This window comes from Canis lupus, chromosome 37, assembly GCF_011100685.1.
Source record: "Canis lupus familiaris isolate Mischka breed German Shepherd chromosome 37, alternate assembly UU_Cfam_GSD_1.0, whole genome shotgun sequence".
NCBI lineage: Eukaryota > Metazoa > Chordata > Mammalia > Carnivora > Canidae > Canis > Canis lupus.
The window spans coordinates 17,299,508-17,314,937 of NC_049258.1; the positions used below are offsets into that span (position 1 = coordinate 17,299,508).

Consider the following 15,430-nt stretch of genomic DNA (forward strand, 5'->3'; position numbering starts at 1 on the left):
AATATCCTATAATGATGCTCAAATTAGGTGAACCAACTTGAACCTGCCTGCTGTGACCTTGGGTGAGTTACTTAACCTTGCTGAGCCAGATACTAGTATGGTATCTATTATTCTATTATTACCTGAAGATTAGAAATAAAATCATATGTAGAGTATTTGGCACAGATGCCAAACAGCAAATATGGTTGATGTTATTATCATTTCAATGCTTCTTAATACCTCTGTGAGCAGCGGAAGGGAAAGGAAATTAAACTCATATTAGTAATGTAGTTTCCCCATAAAATACATTGAAGGCTATATCTGAGGCAGGTGAAGGAAATAGGTAAAAAATTCAAGAATATCAATGAGAGTCTTCACTGTGAGTCCAGAGTCTATTAGCATCACCCCGAGGTTGGTTATTTCAGACCTTTAAAAGGACTTGGCTGGGGATCCCTGGGTGGCGCGGCGGTTTAGCGCCTGCCCTTGGCCCAGGGCGCGATCCTGGAGACCCGGGATCGAATCCCACGTCGGGCTCCCGGTGCATGGAGCCTGCTTCTCCCTCTGCCTGTGTCTCTGCCTCTCTCTCTCTCTGCGTGACTATCATAAATAAATTAAAAAATAATAATAATAAAAAAATAAAAGGACTTGGCTGAATTACAAACTAATCAACAAATACTAATAGAATGAATGCTAGTTTCTCAATATTATGCTCAGAAATGATGGGGGCTATAGTGCAGGCACATAGACAATGCCATTGCCTTCAAAGCTGTTGAAATACAAGGAAACAAAACTAATATACATACAGAAATAGTACACAATATACATACACCTGTGATTAGTTTCTGAAATGCTTATCTAAAAAATTGTATGATTTTTTTTATGAAGTTCCATGAGAGTTTTGTTGACTTAACCATTTTATCTAAATATAGTCTCAGTACAGAAAGAACCAGAATTATTTTCTTCATTATGCTTCTAGTTGTCCTTTTAGTTTATACATGAGCCTCTCCAGGTATAAATTAATTCAAATTATACTGAAATGTATTGTGTCATTTCTTCTAGTGACTCATTATTTAATTGAACTTGGATATGCATTAGTTTTTAGCTCTAAAGTTTGGCATAGAGGATGCTAGTTTATCTTGAAAAAAGTAAAGCTTCACTTGATCTTTAATTCAGAATGTGTTAGGGCATTTTTGAATAAAGATTTTCTGTTAATTTAAGAAACTTAATTAGGGTAGAGAGTATAGTAAACAGAAATATGTGCTTTATAAAAGTTATGAAGTCTTAATTATTCATCATAACTACCATTTATTAATTGGCATCTCTGGGCAGAGACTGTACTTTTTTTTATACATGCTGTCATTTCTTCTTTAAGGTTCTGCAAGGTAGGTGTTATAGTCACCCCACAAGGTATTTGGGGGCCAGAGAGATTAAATAATTTGCCTAAGAACATAGAGTTTATAAGTCATGAATCTATCCAGGTCTGTGTGACTCCAGTGCCAGACATACCTCACTTTACCCTTCTGAAATATATTGCACTTTATTAACTCTTTCTTCTTAAGAAATTGGTAATACAGGGCAGATTAGTTTAGATGGATTATTTTGGAAGAGACTAGTTTGATATTTTAGCCATTTAATTTGGAAGAGACTAGTTTGATATTTTAGCCATATTTTTTGGAATAAAGTCTCAAAATCTATAAATAAAAAATTTGTGTAACAAAAATGAAGGTACAATGTAATAATATATGTGTCCTTTTTTAATGAAATAAAATTTCAAGAGATAAGTCCTATATGATGGCAGATATGAGTAAGCTCTACATATAAATGATGTAATAGAGGATGGTATTTACAGATATGCTTAGAATATACAACTGTTTTTTGTATTTAATCAGTGCTACCGTAAACTAACATGGTGGGTAGAATAACATTTGGAAAGCATTTAAAGCTATTTTGTATCTATTACAATATTTTAGGATTATTTTAGGTTTCTTTAGATACCACATGTATTTTAAAGATTTCAAGGGTGGTTTAGGTTTAGAATGATAACTTTTTTTTTTTCTCTCGATACATTTCTCTGTAGAGAACAGAGCATTGAAATCCTGGCCTTAGAATTGCATGAAAATGTGGTATCAAGTTTTATTGTATAGTTGTTTGAAATAATAATTGTGTCATCAATATATGAGGCTTCCCTCCCTAAAGCTTTCATTCTATTTGTATCTTTTTTTATCCTTCTTTTACCTCTTTCTTTTCCCCTCTACCCCAGCAATATCAAGATAATCTTGACAATAACAAGAATAACAAATGGGCATTGGAAAGAATCTTTATGGCAGTGGGGAAGGAAGAGTAACAGTTTTTCATTTTGACTGGGGAAGGAAGGATTATAGGTGGATTTTATTTATAGGAGCATAAGGGCTTTAAAACAATTAAGTTATTATTTTATGTCTGTCATTTGGAACTGGTTGGTTCTGTCTTCTACTGATGTGCTATATCTTCACAAATCACCATGTGGACCAGTGCAGCAGAATAGAACCTTGAGCAAATTACTCACCTCTGAGGCCACACTTCCTCTTATACAAAATGGGGATGCTTTATCATAGGGTTTTTTTTTCTTTTTTAGAATTAAAATAGATAATCCATGTAAAGAGTACTGGCACTCAGTAAATACTAATATATATTTTAGCTATTATTTTCTAGGAAACCCTTGCATTACTGGGTAAAAACAGAAGAGTGAGATCACACTCATGGACTGCTCATCTTGAGATTCCTGATCCATTTTTAAAAATCTATACTAACCCAATAAATGTGATTAAATTCTATATGTAGTCAGCATTGCAAACTGTCAATATTTTTATGTGTGCATTAAAATACAATTGTGGCAGGGCACCTAGATGCCTCAGTCAGTTGGGCATCTGCCTTCGACTCAGGTCATGTTCTCAGGTTGCTGGGATCGAGCAGGAGTCCGGCTTCCCACTTAGGTGGAGTCTGCTTCTCTCTCTCTCCCTCTGCCCCTCCCCCTTGCATGTGTGTTCCCTCTCTCGCAAATGAATAAATAAAATCTTTAGAAAAATAAAATACAATTGTGGCAAGTACTAGATTTTTCAGGGCTTTAATGGGTAGGGTCTAAATTCCACCAGTCTTTGTTAAAGTGGAATATTCTTCTGGCCATTTCACTGCTCATTAAAGTATATCTATCAGAACATGAGCAGTGGAAATGGTAGCAGATAAAATAGAATCCAAACTATTTTTGCCACTTTTTAAAGAACACTGCTGTTAATTTTTAAAGAAGATTTCAACTATGGGATAATGATAAAGAGTTTTCTTTTTTGGGTGGGTGGGGTGATCTGGCAGTGATTGGATTTTTTACACATTTAAATTAGGTTATTTATACTCTACCAATTACTGAAAGTAGTGAGTTTCCTGCAATGTGCTGAACCTTAATTTACACTTTACCATCTGTCTATGCCTTAAGGATTTAATAGATTCTTCCCTATAGTATCCTCTTGTAGATGAAATCCACCTTTGGAAAGGCATTGACTTTTATAAAGTTACCTAATCTGCACTATTGGGGTCTCTAAATCAGAAACAAGTCCAAGTAAAATTCAAGAGGCAGAGAATTAATATTTTTAATGCTTTTTTTAGAAAATGTTCATACTGTAGAGCTTAGAATAAAAAATCAGTTGACCTGGTGACAACAATATTATGGAAACAATGCAACTGACAGTACTGTAACATTATTAGTCAAATCACGTGATTAGTAAGTATCCTATTAACCAGAGAATTTGTTTTCTGTTTAAATCGATTATGGCTTTTCTTTTGTAAAAGATGATTTTTGAAAAATCAAAACTTACCTTATTGCTTATTTATAGCACACAAATTTATAACACAAAATAATTATATTTTGGTTTTGTTATAACTCAACCTCCTAATTAAAAAGAAGAGAAAGTAGGTGAAGTTCAGAAACCTTTTGTGGAAATAAAACTGAATAGTTATGTTTTCAGTTGAATGTGAGGAAGTGAATAGAACTGAGTTAAATCTACATGTAACAGTAGATGATATTTAACAAGCTTAATTTAGGGTATGCAATTTTTTTGTAACTTCTAGTCCTGTTCATTTCACATGTATATGGGTGTTTGTAATATATATATATATATATATATATATATATATATATATATATACACACACACACACACACACACACACCTGTGTGTGTGTGTGTACCTTTAAATGCATGCATGTAGGTACACACTGTGTATAGATGGATATATATGCATTGATATACATATATATTCCATTATACAACTAAATATATATGTATGTGTGTATCTTTACACATACATATGGATATATGTGTATCTATTTATGTGGGAGAGTATCTTTAATACTATATCTAAAAAGTCAAATGATTATATAGTTCTGTATTATCAATGTTGTCATAGAAAAAAAGTGTGGTCTATGGAATCAGATAAAGCTAAATTTCAGTTGTGTGTCTCTTACTGCTTATATTATTTTTTCATCATTTTGAGCCCCAGCTGTCTCACCTGTAAGTTAACATATGTCAAAAGATGAGCTGTGAAAAGTAAATAAGGCAGTATGAAATGAGTTAGGCACCTATAAGGTTTTCAGAGTTAGTTGACCTTCCCCTAGAGTGAAGAAAGACAAAATTTGTTTGAGTCTCAAAAGGACATACGTTGTTAAAAATGAGATAAAGAATATGATATGCTTGGTTTCCAAAACCATGTGGTTAGCCCAAATTAGAAGGCATTTTTGTAACATTGTTATGTAACAATTCTCCATATATTCCAGATTTTAGAAGAATTAAGAAACCAAAACTCTTTCTTCTTTATTTTTCACTGGTTTTGTCTTTGAGTAACAACAGGAAGATTCACTAAAACATGAAATTATGAATTTAAATAGTTCAGTTGCTAGAAAAATGCTTCAAACATGGAGCACACATTATAACTTTATAGTGAGGCAATAAATATAAGAAATCAAAGAAGTTTTATACATATTGGGAAAGAAAATATTTAAAATGCTCACTTTATCTGTCCAACTGGGAAAAATCACCCAATTGTATATATCCTAAGTTGTGGTTTTGTTTTAGAAATTATAAACTGGTACAATTATATCTTCTCTTTCTAAATACTCATGCTGGCTATTGGCAGGATTGTGAGAAGAGATGCTTCCCAGAAGCAGGACCCTTGAGCATAGATGGATTTGGACCAATAATTTTTTTTTTGGTTTTTTTTTTTTTGACCAATAATTTCGGAGGTTCTGGTACTCTACTTCTCCCCACCCAATCTGCTCGCCAAGCCATTTCTCGAAAAAAGAAAACCAGCGAAACATTCATTTGAATTAAACACAGTATGTTAGCTCTACCAATGTAAAAGTCCCCAGTCCCCCTCCTACTCAGTTTTTAAATTCCTTACAACTTGTAATTTTGTAGTCATCACCACTTTCAAGGTAAATGAGCTTCAAATAATGACATTTAATTTATAGCAATGCTTAAAATACCAGCAGATTTTAAAAGCTCGAAAGTTCTAAAGAAGAAAAAAATGATAATAAAAATAGCCATATTTCATATGAATATTGAAGGTTCGGGAATCACATCACCGAGTTCAAATTCCTGCTGTTACAACTTATTTGCTTTGTGTCTTTGGACATGTTAACTAACCTCTCTGTGCCTGAGTTCCCTCTGTGAAATGAGGAAAATAAAACCATTCATTGACCTCATCATGGTTCTAAGAATGTTATAAGGATTAAATGAGAAATCCATGTAAGACACTTAGCACAGTGAAGTTAAAATAAGGATTAATTTTTTCTATAATTTCCATTATTATTATTAATAAATGTGATTTCATGTTGCATGGAAACAAACTTGTAAATGTGCTTGAAGGCTAGAATTCTTTCACATTTTTGATACTAGAATATAGTGAGTCTTTTTACTAAAAATGATATTCATTGTGCAATAGTCTTTAAATGGAAGAAAGGAAAGAAGTAAGAACACAAGGCTTCTTTTCCCATTTTTTTCCTCAAACAGTGAAGCTTTATATAGTACTTTTTCTCAATAAAACACCAGAAATAAATTGACTGCTGTTTATTATCTGGACACAAAATGTCCTGATTACTTCAGTTCATCCACGCATGTAAATTATTCAACATCCCACACTAAGTCAGACTTCAGGATCCAAGCATCAGTAGGAAAATATTTCCTGAGTAGCTTAAATGTACATTATTGTAATAAAAACCTCTAAGGCAGCCCTACAAGGAGACAGATCATTCAGCTTTGGTAGGGAAAGTGAGGAGTTCCACAAATCTTGTATTTGTATCTAGGTACAATTAACCAGTGCTTGGAGGGACAATTAAAATAGCATTCTGTCTAGGAAGGCTTTGCATTTTTTATTTGTTCTCTTTTTGCTACTCATCAGACCTTCTATCTCCTATCCTATATGTATTATAGGGATATTATATATATTTTATATATATTTAAATATATATATATTTTGGCAAATATGGGAAGAGATACCTCGTGTCCTTATATCTTTTTACATCTTTCTGTATCTTGATAATGTTGACTTCTTTTCAGTCATACTTTTTGCCTCACGCTTACAAAATGGTTGCTACACCTTCAGGTATTATATTTGTATTCCAGGCAAGAAAAAAGAATGGTAAAGGCTTTTTTAACCTGAGGATTTGTATTTTGATTTAGGACAAAAGGCTCTCTCTCTCTCTCTCTCTCTCTCTCTCTCCAAAATTTTCCATTTTATTTGTTATTTCCCTGTTCCAAACCAATCACTGGCCAAGGAAAATTGCTACTGGATAGACAATGGATGGTATCTGCACACCTGTCCTTGACCAATGAAAAAATCAGTCTTTTCTCCAGAGCAGACTAGCAGAAGTCTCACAGTTGGCTGCAGAAAAAAGTTAGTTGACTCTGGTAACATCTACCCTACTGTACCATAACCCTCCATGAATCAATCAAGTGTTCATTGAAATCCTCTCTAGAACTGTGTTATTATTCATGAAAGTCAATTTTAATTACCTTTAAGGGAAAATTAGACATATATTGCTTATTGGTAAATAAGTCACCATAGTAGATGTCTAGAAAAAACACTTTTTAAAGAGACATTTCTTAGATCTTCAGAGAGACTGATGTCGATTTAAATCTGTCAGAAAACTTCTTGAAGCATATTGTTTTCTTCTTGGTAGCTACTGTATTTTCTACTGCCTGCTATTTTCATGGCAACAATCACAAGTTGGATGCTCTTTTCAGCTTTAATGGGATGATGCTGAATAGGCCAGCTGATAGCTATTTTACAAGAAAATTTAGCAGTCACTTTGCAGTAATGGATATTGGGTTGTGGCACATCCGTTCCAGTTTCTGCCTTGTTAAACACTTTAAAAGCAGCGCCAGTTTACTTAGCTTCTCCTTCTGACCCTCTGGGACCATAGGTTTTATGCATCTTTACAACTGGTGGTGAACAAAGCCAAGTTGATCTTAATTGCATATTAATAACTTTTGATTTTATTGTGCTTCAAATGATGGGAATGATGCTGATTCATTATAACAGAGAGTTCCAACATCATCTGTTTATAGATCTTCCCAATTTTTTTAAAAGAGATTTTGAGTGATATTAGAGAAAGAAAGCAAACAATTTGTTCATTCCATTACTGTCAATTCTCATGGAAACTATAGCAGTGAATTAGTCAACTCTGTATTTTACATTAGAAATATTTAAAGTGTGGTTGCTTTTGGAATAAGATACTTAACAAAGTGCCATATTTAAAAACAACATCCCTAGTCTCCCTCTCCTCTGAGACTATCAAACCATACTCAAAACAGTGAAGCTGTTCATAACATCTATTTGATGGAAAAGTGAATGGGCAGGGAGTCCATATGCTTATGATTATAGCAATAAAATATATCATGATTTATGAAGTAATGTTTACCCTCAATTTCAATAGGAGATATCATGAATGCTAAGTTAAAAATGTATTATTAGGTCCACTTAGAAAAGTTCATTAAAAAGATTCAAAGAAATTGGAAGTTTCTTTCAAATATTTTCTTTCACAAAAATATTTGACTTTTCTAATTCTAATTCTTGCATTTGGTATTTTGTCTGAACCTGATGATAACTCTAAAACAGACTCTTGGATAGTATTTCTTAAGTTCCAAGCCAAAGATAACCAGATATAGCTACAACCTTTAGGAAATGTTGCCAGAGACCATTTTTAGATGATTAATAAGTAATCAGGATTAGTTATTGCGGTTAACTAAAGGCTGTAACAGTTGCAGTGTTCAGAAGACCCAAGAATAGAGCTAGTTTTGTCATGGATAAAATATTTCTGGAAACACTTCCTACTAGTCACAGTTCTCATAATGTACTCTTGTTTGATCGAATATAATTAAGTAATAGCACTTCTTAGAGTTTAGTCATCTCAGGTCCCTCAACATGAGTGCTAAATTGTGTATACGTTGCATTAGGGGTTTTAATGTAGGTAGGATCTCCTAGTCACATGGAGGAGGTCATCTTGATTCTTCTCCATCCCTGCTGATAGCATATTTCATTTCAGTTTTGTTCAAAGCAAAACACAATCAGAAGAAGATGTATGATGACGATGCTGTTTAATCTCAAACACCATCAAGGACATCCTATAAAGGATTCCAAGTTACCATACTGCTAACTGTTGGGCTAGGAAGGAAAGATTTGATTGGGTGCAAAGTTAAAGGGCTAGGTAGAAAAAAAAATACAGTCCATCCTGTTTTTTATTAGTAGAGAAACTGAGAGCCGGGATAAAGAAGCTTACCTAACATTAGATAAAAATAGATTGTCTATGCGTATCTGTTAGAAAGCATCATCTGGGTGAGAAGAGGTGCTGTCCTAATAGTTCACCCCTTCCTCAGTGTTTATTTTGCTGTTCCCAGCTTCATTTGACAATTTTTATTTTCTTCCTTTGAAAAGTGGCATTCATAAAATGTTGTCTTTTAGAAGCATTCTCTTACACTGCATTATTCACTCTGGAAAGCCCATTCCATTCACTTGATAAGGTAAATTTCATAATTATTCAAAAGTGTTTTAGTTTGGAATGTGCTTCTCATGGTCTTGCACAGAGCCCAAAGAGCTCTGGTGTACCTGTTTTTTCTTAGAACACATTCTGATAATTTTGCCATATGCGCAGTTAATGTGGGTGAAATATATAACGCTATTTCTTTTTAAGATTTTTTTTTAGGTGAGGATTTCAATTTTAAAGATTGTCAGTCTGGTGGAAAAAGCATCTATTGCTTGCATGCACTGAAAGGCCCTCTCTGTGGAAGCCATAAATGATTTCCTTTCTAGTGAAACCAGGGTATGGTATGGCCTATTAAGAAGGAAAGGGGACTAACTTTATTGGGAGGGTAGGATGTACTATTACTCTGGGCACATCAAATTATGTATTCGCATGATGATCTTATGAAGTTGAGATTTATTGAGTCTAGGCTACTTAATTTCCCCCAGGCTTTGCAGCTAGCAAATAGCAGAACTCAATTTTAAACTTAAGATTCATCCAAGAGCCATATACTGCTTAGTGTACCATGCTGCTGGTAAAATTAAATGGCTCTAAGTGAGTAAGTACACTTTTGGATCTAATGAATTATTTCTGTTATGGAGCCATGGCACATGAAGTTTCTGCTGAGGCAAAAAGGTGCACACGTGTTGTTTATTAAAAGCATATATTCTTATTTTTTCTCCATTGTGAACTTACCAATAGGAACTTCTGTAAATAAAAATATTTAGAATAAAGTAAGATTTAATTATGGACAGACTTAGCTCTTTTTACTGTTTCCAATTTTCTGTAAAGTTGCCAAGCCCTAGCCTGTTACGAACAAAAATGTCTCCTAGGCCATTTGGAACCTTTGCTTGTAACAACTTCCTGCACCCATTCCATTTATTTCTATCTTTAAGGCTAGAGGCAGACTTAGCACAGTGCCAAGAACATAATATATTTAAATAACGTTGAATTTATGCTCTTAATAACGTCAGAATTTGGAGCGAAGAAAGCAGTCCAGCAATTCTAACCTTTTTTACAACGTGTGTCATTGCCATCAGGCTCTTTTTCTATATGATCTCTTTCTTCTTTTAAGAATCCTATGCGTAGGACCAGCTTGCTTTTACAGTCCTTTTAAATTTAACTCAAATGAAAATTATTTTAACTTGGAGGATTTTTGAAAAATCTAACAAACACTATTTGAGAGCATGGAGTCATCACAAAACAGTGTTAAAACATTGAATAACAGGAACAATACCCATTTATTTCTAGGATGTAGTGTGGTAGAGGGAGAAGAATCCTGGACCGGAAATCATGTAACATAGGTCCTGGTGTTGCTTTCTCCAGAAACCAGAAGTCTGAGTTTATGAATGGATGTGTGGGAGGAGAACAGTTCCTGGACCCAGCACCTTTACAAGTTTCTCCTGAAGAAAATATGAGATAACATTCAGGAAACGGCTTGATAAACAGTGTGATGATGTCCAGGTGTCAGTGACCACTCAGATGAGCATCACTGCCATTGAGATGGCCACCAAACAGTAGTGTGTCAGGAATTGGAACTACTCCTTTGAAGCCCAAGTCATTTCAAGTCATTTTTCCTTTTTTCATGCCTCTATGATTCTTATTTTTTTAAATAGCCCTTAACACTTTAATTTGTCCTCATCCATAATGAGGTATTTGAGAATGTTACCACTGCCTAAAAAAGTGTAAGACTTTGTCCAAAGAAGGAAGAATCTCAAAGTTTTGAGAGTCAGTAGTGTGCTGGCAAGTTGGCTCCCAAAGGGAAGGCAGGAGCAGCTGGAAAACAAGCCCCAGTTTGTAGAATTAGTGGATGTAGTGTGGTAGAGGGAGAAGAATGAGTGTGTAAATCCTCTCCTCCCTGTGGCGGATTTGGAGCTGCCATCATGATGTTCCTGACCACAGAGTTGGGAGGAAAAGCACATAACTGGTTCCTGCAAGCAGGTAGGAACTGGATCCAGCTGGGATCAGATGGGTGTGTTCAAGGTGATAGCCTCGGGGTACCTGTTTTTCTATGGAATGTACCAAGAACAAAGGCATGGACAGAAATGCATAGTTCGACTCAGTTCGTGATCTTTTAGCTCTTTGACTCTCCCCACAGTATCTATTTCTGGTCGCTAATGAAGCATTTAAAATTTGGTCTCTTGGGTATCTATACCTAAACTCTCCCCACTAGACCCTGGCTTGCCTCAGACTGAGAGCCCATGGAGGCCAGGTCGTCTCCTGGGAGGAGTCCTCTGCTCTTATTGACCCCTCCAAATTTAAGCCCGCTACACTGGCTGCAAGTGTCCTACATTCTAGCTCTGCATACCCTGCTCCTCTCCACTCCCTGCCCTTGAGGATACATAATTCAGACAAATAGAACCATGGAACCCTTGGGGCACCCAGGTGGCTCAGTGGTTGAGGACTGCCTTTGGCTTGGGTCGTGATCCTGGGGTTCTGGGATCAAGTCCCACACCAGGCTCCCTGTGAGGAGCCTGCTTCTCCCTCTGCCTATTTCTCTTCCTCTCTGTGTGTGTCTCTCATGAATAAATAAATAAAATCTAAAAAAAAAAAAAAAGAACCATGGTACTGTTGAGAGTTAATATATATGTTGCCACACCAAGCTACTGAGGAGCAGTGAGGAAGAATGAAAGTCTAAAAGCATATTCTGGGGTTAAAATTTTTGACTTATTTTAATAACACATAAACTGAGACCACTGGATTTAAACAGGCAATAAGTGTTTGATTTTATATACACATATGTAATCCCAAAAATGTATTTAATATTTGCTTGATGAATTTTACGTTTGAATATTGGGACTGTTTGCTTTGGGTGTTCCTGGTAAATCTCATGGAGGCATTGAATTGCAAATGTGTCAGTCTGTACACACACACACACACACACACACACACACACACTTTTTTTATTTATCTGTCCAGGAAGATAGCAAGAGGGTGCTCTCCACCCATTGTAATCATCATTATTTGGAATTTTATGATATTTTGTATGTTTTTTAAAAGTTTTATTTTTTTTTAATATTTTATTTATGTATTTATTCACGAGAAACAGAGAGAGAGAGAGAGGCAGAGACACAGGCAGAGGGAGAAGCAGGCTCCATGCAGGGAGCCTGACGTGGGACTCGATCCCGGGTCTCCAGGGTCACGCCCTGGGCTGAAGACGGCGCTAAACCGCTGAGCCACCCCGGCTGCCCCTGAAAGTTTTATTTAAAAATAAATAAACTGACTTACAGCCAGTCTGGTGCCCTATTATGTCTGGTTTTTGTTTGAATCTATGTTATTGCCTTGATTTCAACCATGGGTGCTTATTTGATAGAAAATATCTGATAAGCAAAGATTTCTCTTTTAAAAACTGCATATAGGAGCACCTGGCTGATTCAGTCGGGAGAACACGTGACTCTTGATCTCGGGATTTTGAGTTTGAGCCCCACATTGGTTGTAGGGGTGACTAAAAAAATCAATAAGTAAATATTAAAAAATGCATGTATTCTGAGAAAGCTAAGATGCTAGCAAACATCCATTCAGTTCAATTATTAATTTATTTTTAATACTCCAGGTAGAATTTGCTATGGATGAGAGTTTTAATGGAGTTTGAGACCTAAGCAATTTTGTATAATGGAAATTCAGAGAGGTTGGAAAGACCTGAAGAAGATTTTTTTGTTGAGATTTGAACTTATGGTTGGGCTGGAGGCAAAGTAAATTAGATATTGAGAGCATAGAGAACCACAGGAAAAGTTCTCTCTCTTTTTTTTAAGTAACAAAGATGCCTATTTGTTGTCAGTACAAAAAGTCAAAACAGAAACTCAGTTTTATTTCTTTGTTTACAACTCAAGTTTCTTTCTTTTGTCATCCATTCAACTTTTGTGAAGCTGTTAGAGTGTTCCAGGCATAGTACTCCCCAAAAGCACTTTCATCTCAGATTTGTACTATGATTCAACCACATTATGAGTTAAATAGATTTCTGTGGGCTAGCTGGGAAACCCAAGTAATATCTAATATTCTTCATAAACTGGGGAATGCCAATATTCCATTCCCATCCTTCTCTCAAGAATACATTTCAAAATCTCATCACATTGTCAACTTCTGCAGTTTGTAACACGTATCAATTGTGAGCAGACAAGGTTTAGCAGTTGTGTTCTAGGTATCTTATTATTGGTGCTAATTCTAGGAAAACTCAATTTTCTACTTGAAAAGAAATTGGAAATATAGAATTATTTTAAAGCACTCTTTCTTTTAGGATTTGTGGTTCTACTATTTATTGTTTTAGGAGTAATTTTATGTGCTTCTATTTCAGTATCTCTGAAAAGGAGATAAGTATAGCACCTGCCTCCTAAATTTGTAAGCAAGTTATCCTCTGCTTTTTGAAAGTTCATGTTACACCACTTCACTTTTATGAGAAGACCTACACATCAGCGCCTGTTTTTGCTAACCAAAAGAAACCTGAAGAGGATTTTTGCTTTTACAAAAAAGGTGAAAAGCAAAAATAGCATCTAGCGTTTGTTTTGCAGCAAGCCTTTATAGAGACAGCATGTACTCCAAGCAGCTAGAGTGGCCCCCGCCAAGCTCTTCCTTGGGAACTCCACTGAGGATCTCAGCATCAGGCCACCAGAGATCTGAACTGTGTCTAGATTCATTTGTGCATTCATTAGTAAGATGCATCCTAAGTTATCACAAAAGCCTAAGAGAGGTTATTTTGGGGGTCTAGGACTGCTCAAAATATTTTCCATATAAATTAGTAGTAATAGCTTCTTTGCTTTGTGACATTTTGGCTTATGAGAGTTTTCATAGAAATGCTCTATTTCTAAATAGTGTGGAAAAGTTGTATTTTCTGAGCTTTGTTAAGTGTAGAGCACAGTGTCTGGCACATAGTAAGTACAACAATTGTGCCCTCTACTGCTTAAGAGAGAAACAAAGGGACCAGAAATAGTGCCAGATCTCAGCCTGATATATATCTCTACCCCTTTCTCTCTGTCTCTTTCTCCCTATCTCTCTCCTTCTCTCTCTCTCTGTCACTCACACACACACACACACACACACACACACAAATGCACATACACAGCAACATAATTTGGTTCCTTAAAAAAGAGAACCACACAGTATAAGAAACAATCAAAATAGAACACAGTATTTCAGCTAGAGATAACCCAGCATATAAGGATTGCAGCCTGTGTTGGCATATTAAATCCATAATTGTTCTAACCTGCCTTCTAAAAATTCTTAAAAGTAAATGTATTATAAGCCACATGTAAAAAAATTGTGCCTCTAGTGTTGATTTTTTTAAATTATTAGGCAATGCAAAAGAAAACAATAAGAATATATGTATAATACTGGTTGTTCCCCTAAAGGAAATACAGTTAGTTGTTCTATGTGTAGATTAGAATTATAGATTATTCAGATCAAGAAGGAAACTGTTGGGGACTGTAGTTGAGGTTCTCTACAAAAAACATGCAGTTAACATTGTAGTTCATGGTGATAAACTTGAAGCTTTCCAACTAAGATCAGGTAAAAGGCATAAATTCCCCCTACCACCACTCCCTTTCAGCATAGTACTGGAAGTCCTAGATAACGCAGTAAGCTGAAACAAGGAAATAAAGGTGTGCAGACTGAGAAGGTAGAAATAAAACTGTCTTTATTTGCAGATGATATCATCTATGTAGAAAATCCAAAAGAATTGACAAAAAAACTCCTATACTAATAAGTGATTATAGCAAAGTTGCAAGATACAGGGTTAATATATTCAAGTCAGTTGGTTTCCTGTATACCAGCAATGAACATCTGCAACTTGAAATTAAAAACAATACCATTTACATTAGCACACAAAAAAAGAAATACTTAGGTTTATTTATTTTTTTAAGATTTTATTTATTCATGAAAGACACAGAGAAAGGCAGAGACAGGCAGAGGGAGAAGCAGACTCCTCACAGGGAACTGGATGTGGGACTCGATCCCCAGATTGGAATCACACCCTGAGCTGAAGGTAGACCTTCAACACTGAGCCACCCAGGCGTCCCAAAAGAAATACTTAGGTTTAAAACTAACAAAATATGTATGAGATCCGTATGAAGAAAACTATAATCTCTGATCAAAGATATCAAAGGAGAACTAAATAAATGGAGAGTTCTTGGATAGGAAGATTTAATATTGTCAAGATGTCAGTTCTTCCCAGCTTGATGTATATAGATTCAGTGCAATCCCAATCAAAATCCCAGCAAGTTATTTTGTAAATATTGACAAACTGATTCTGAGTTATGTGGAGAAACAAAAGACCCAGAGTAGTCAACACAATATTGAAGAAGAACAAAGTTGGAAAGCGAAAACTACCCAATTTTAAGACTTACTATAAAGCTACGGTAATCAAGACAGTGTGGTGTTGGCAAAAGAATAGACAAAAGGCTCAATATAACAGAAT

General features: G+C 35.3%; 1 protein-coding gene across 13 annotated transcripts in view; it reads left to right on the forward strand.

The window, feature by feature from the left end:
• MAP2 (microtubule associated protein 2) overlaps nt 1-15,430 on the forward strand; it is a 291,178-nt gene that overhangs the window by 110,943 nt on the left and 164,805 nt on the right. The window contains exon 3 of one of the 13 annotated variants that reach the window (XM_038585596.1): nt 13,316-13,491. The exons of the other annotated variants lie outside the window; for them this stretch is intronic. The gene's annotated coding sequence lies outside the window, so the exon portion shown is untranslated. The remainder of the gene's footprint in view (nt 1-13,315; nt 13,492-15,430) is intronic. 13 annotated transcript variants of the gene reach the window in all.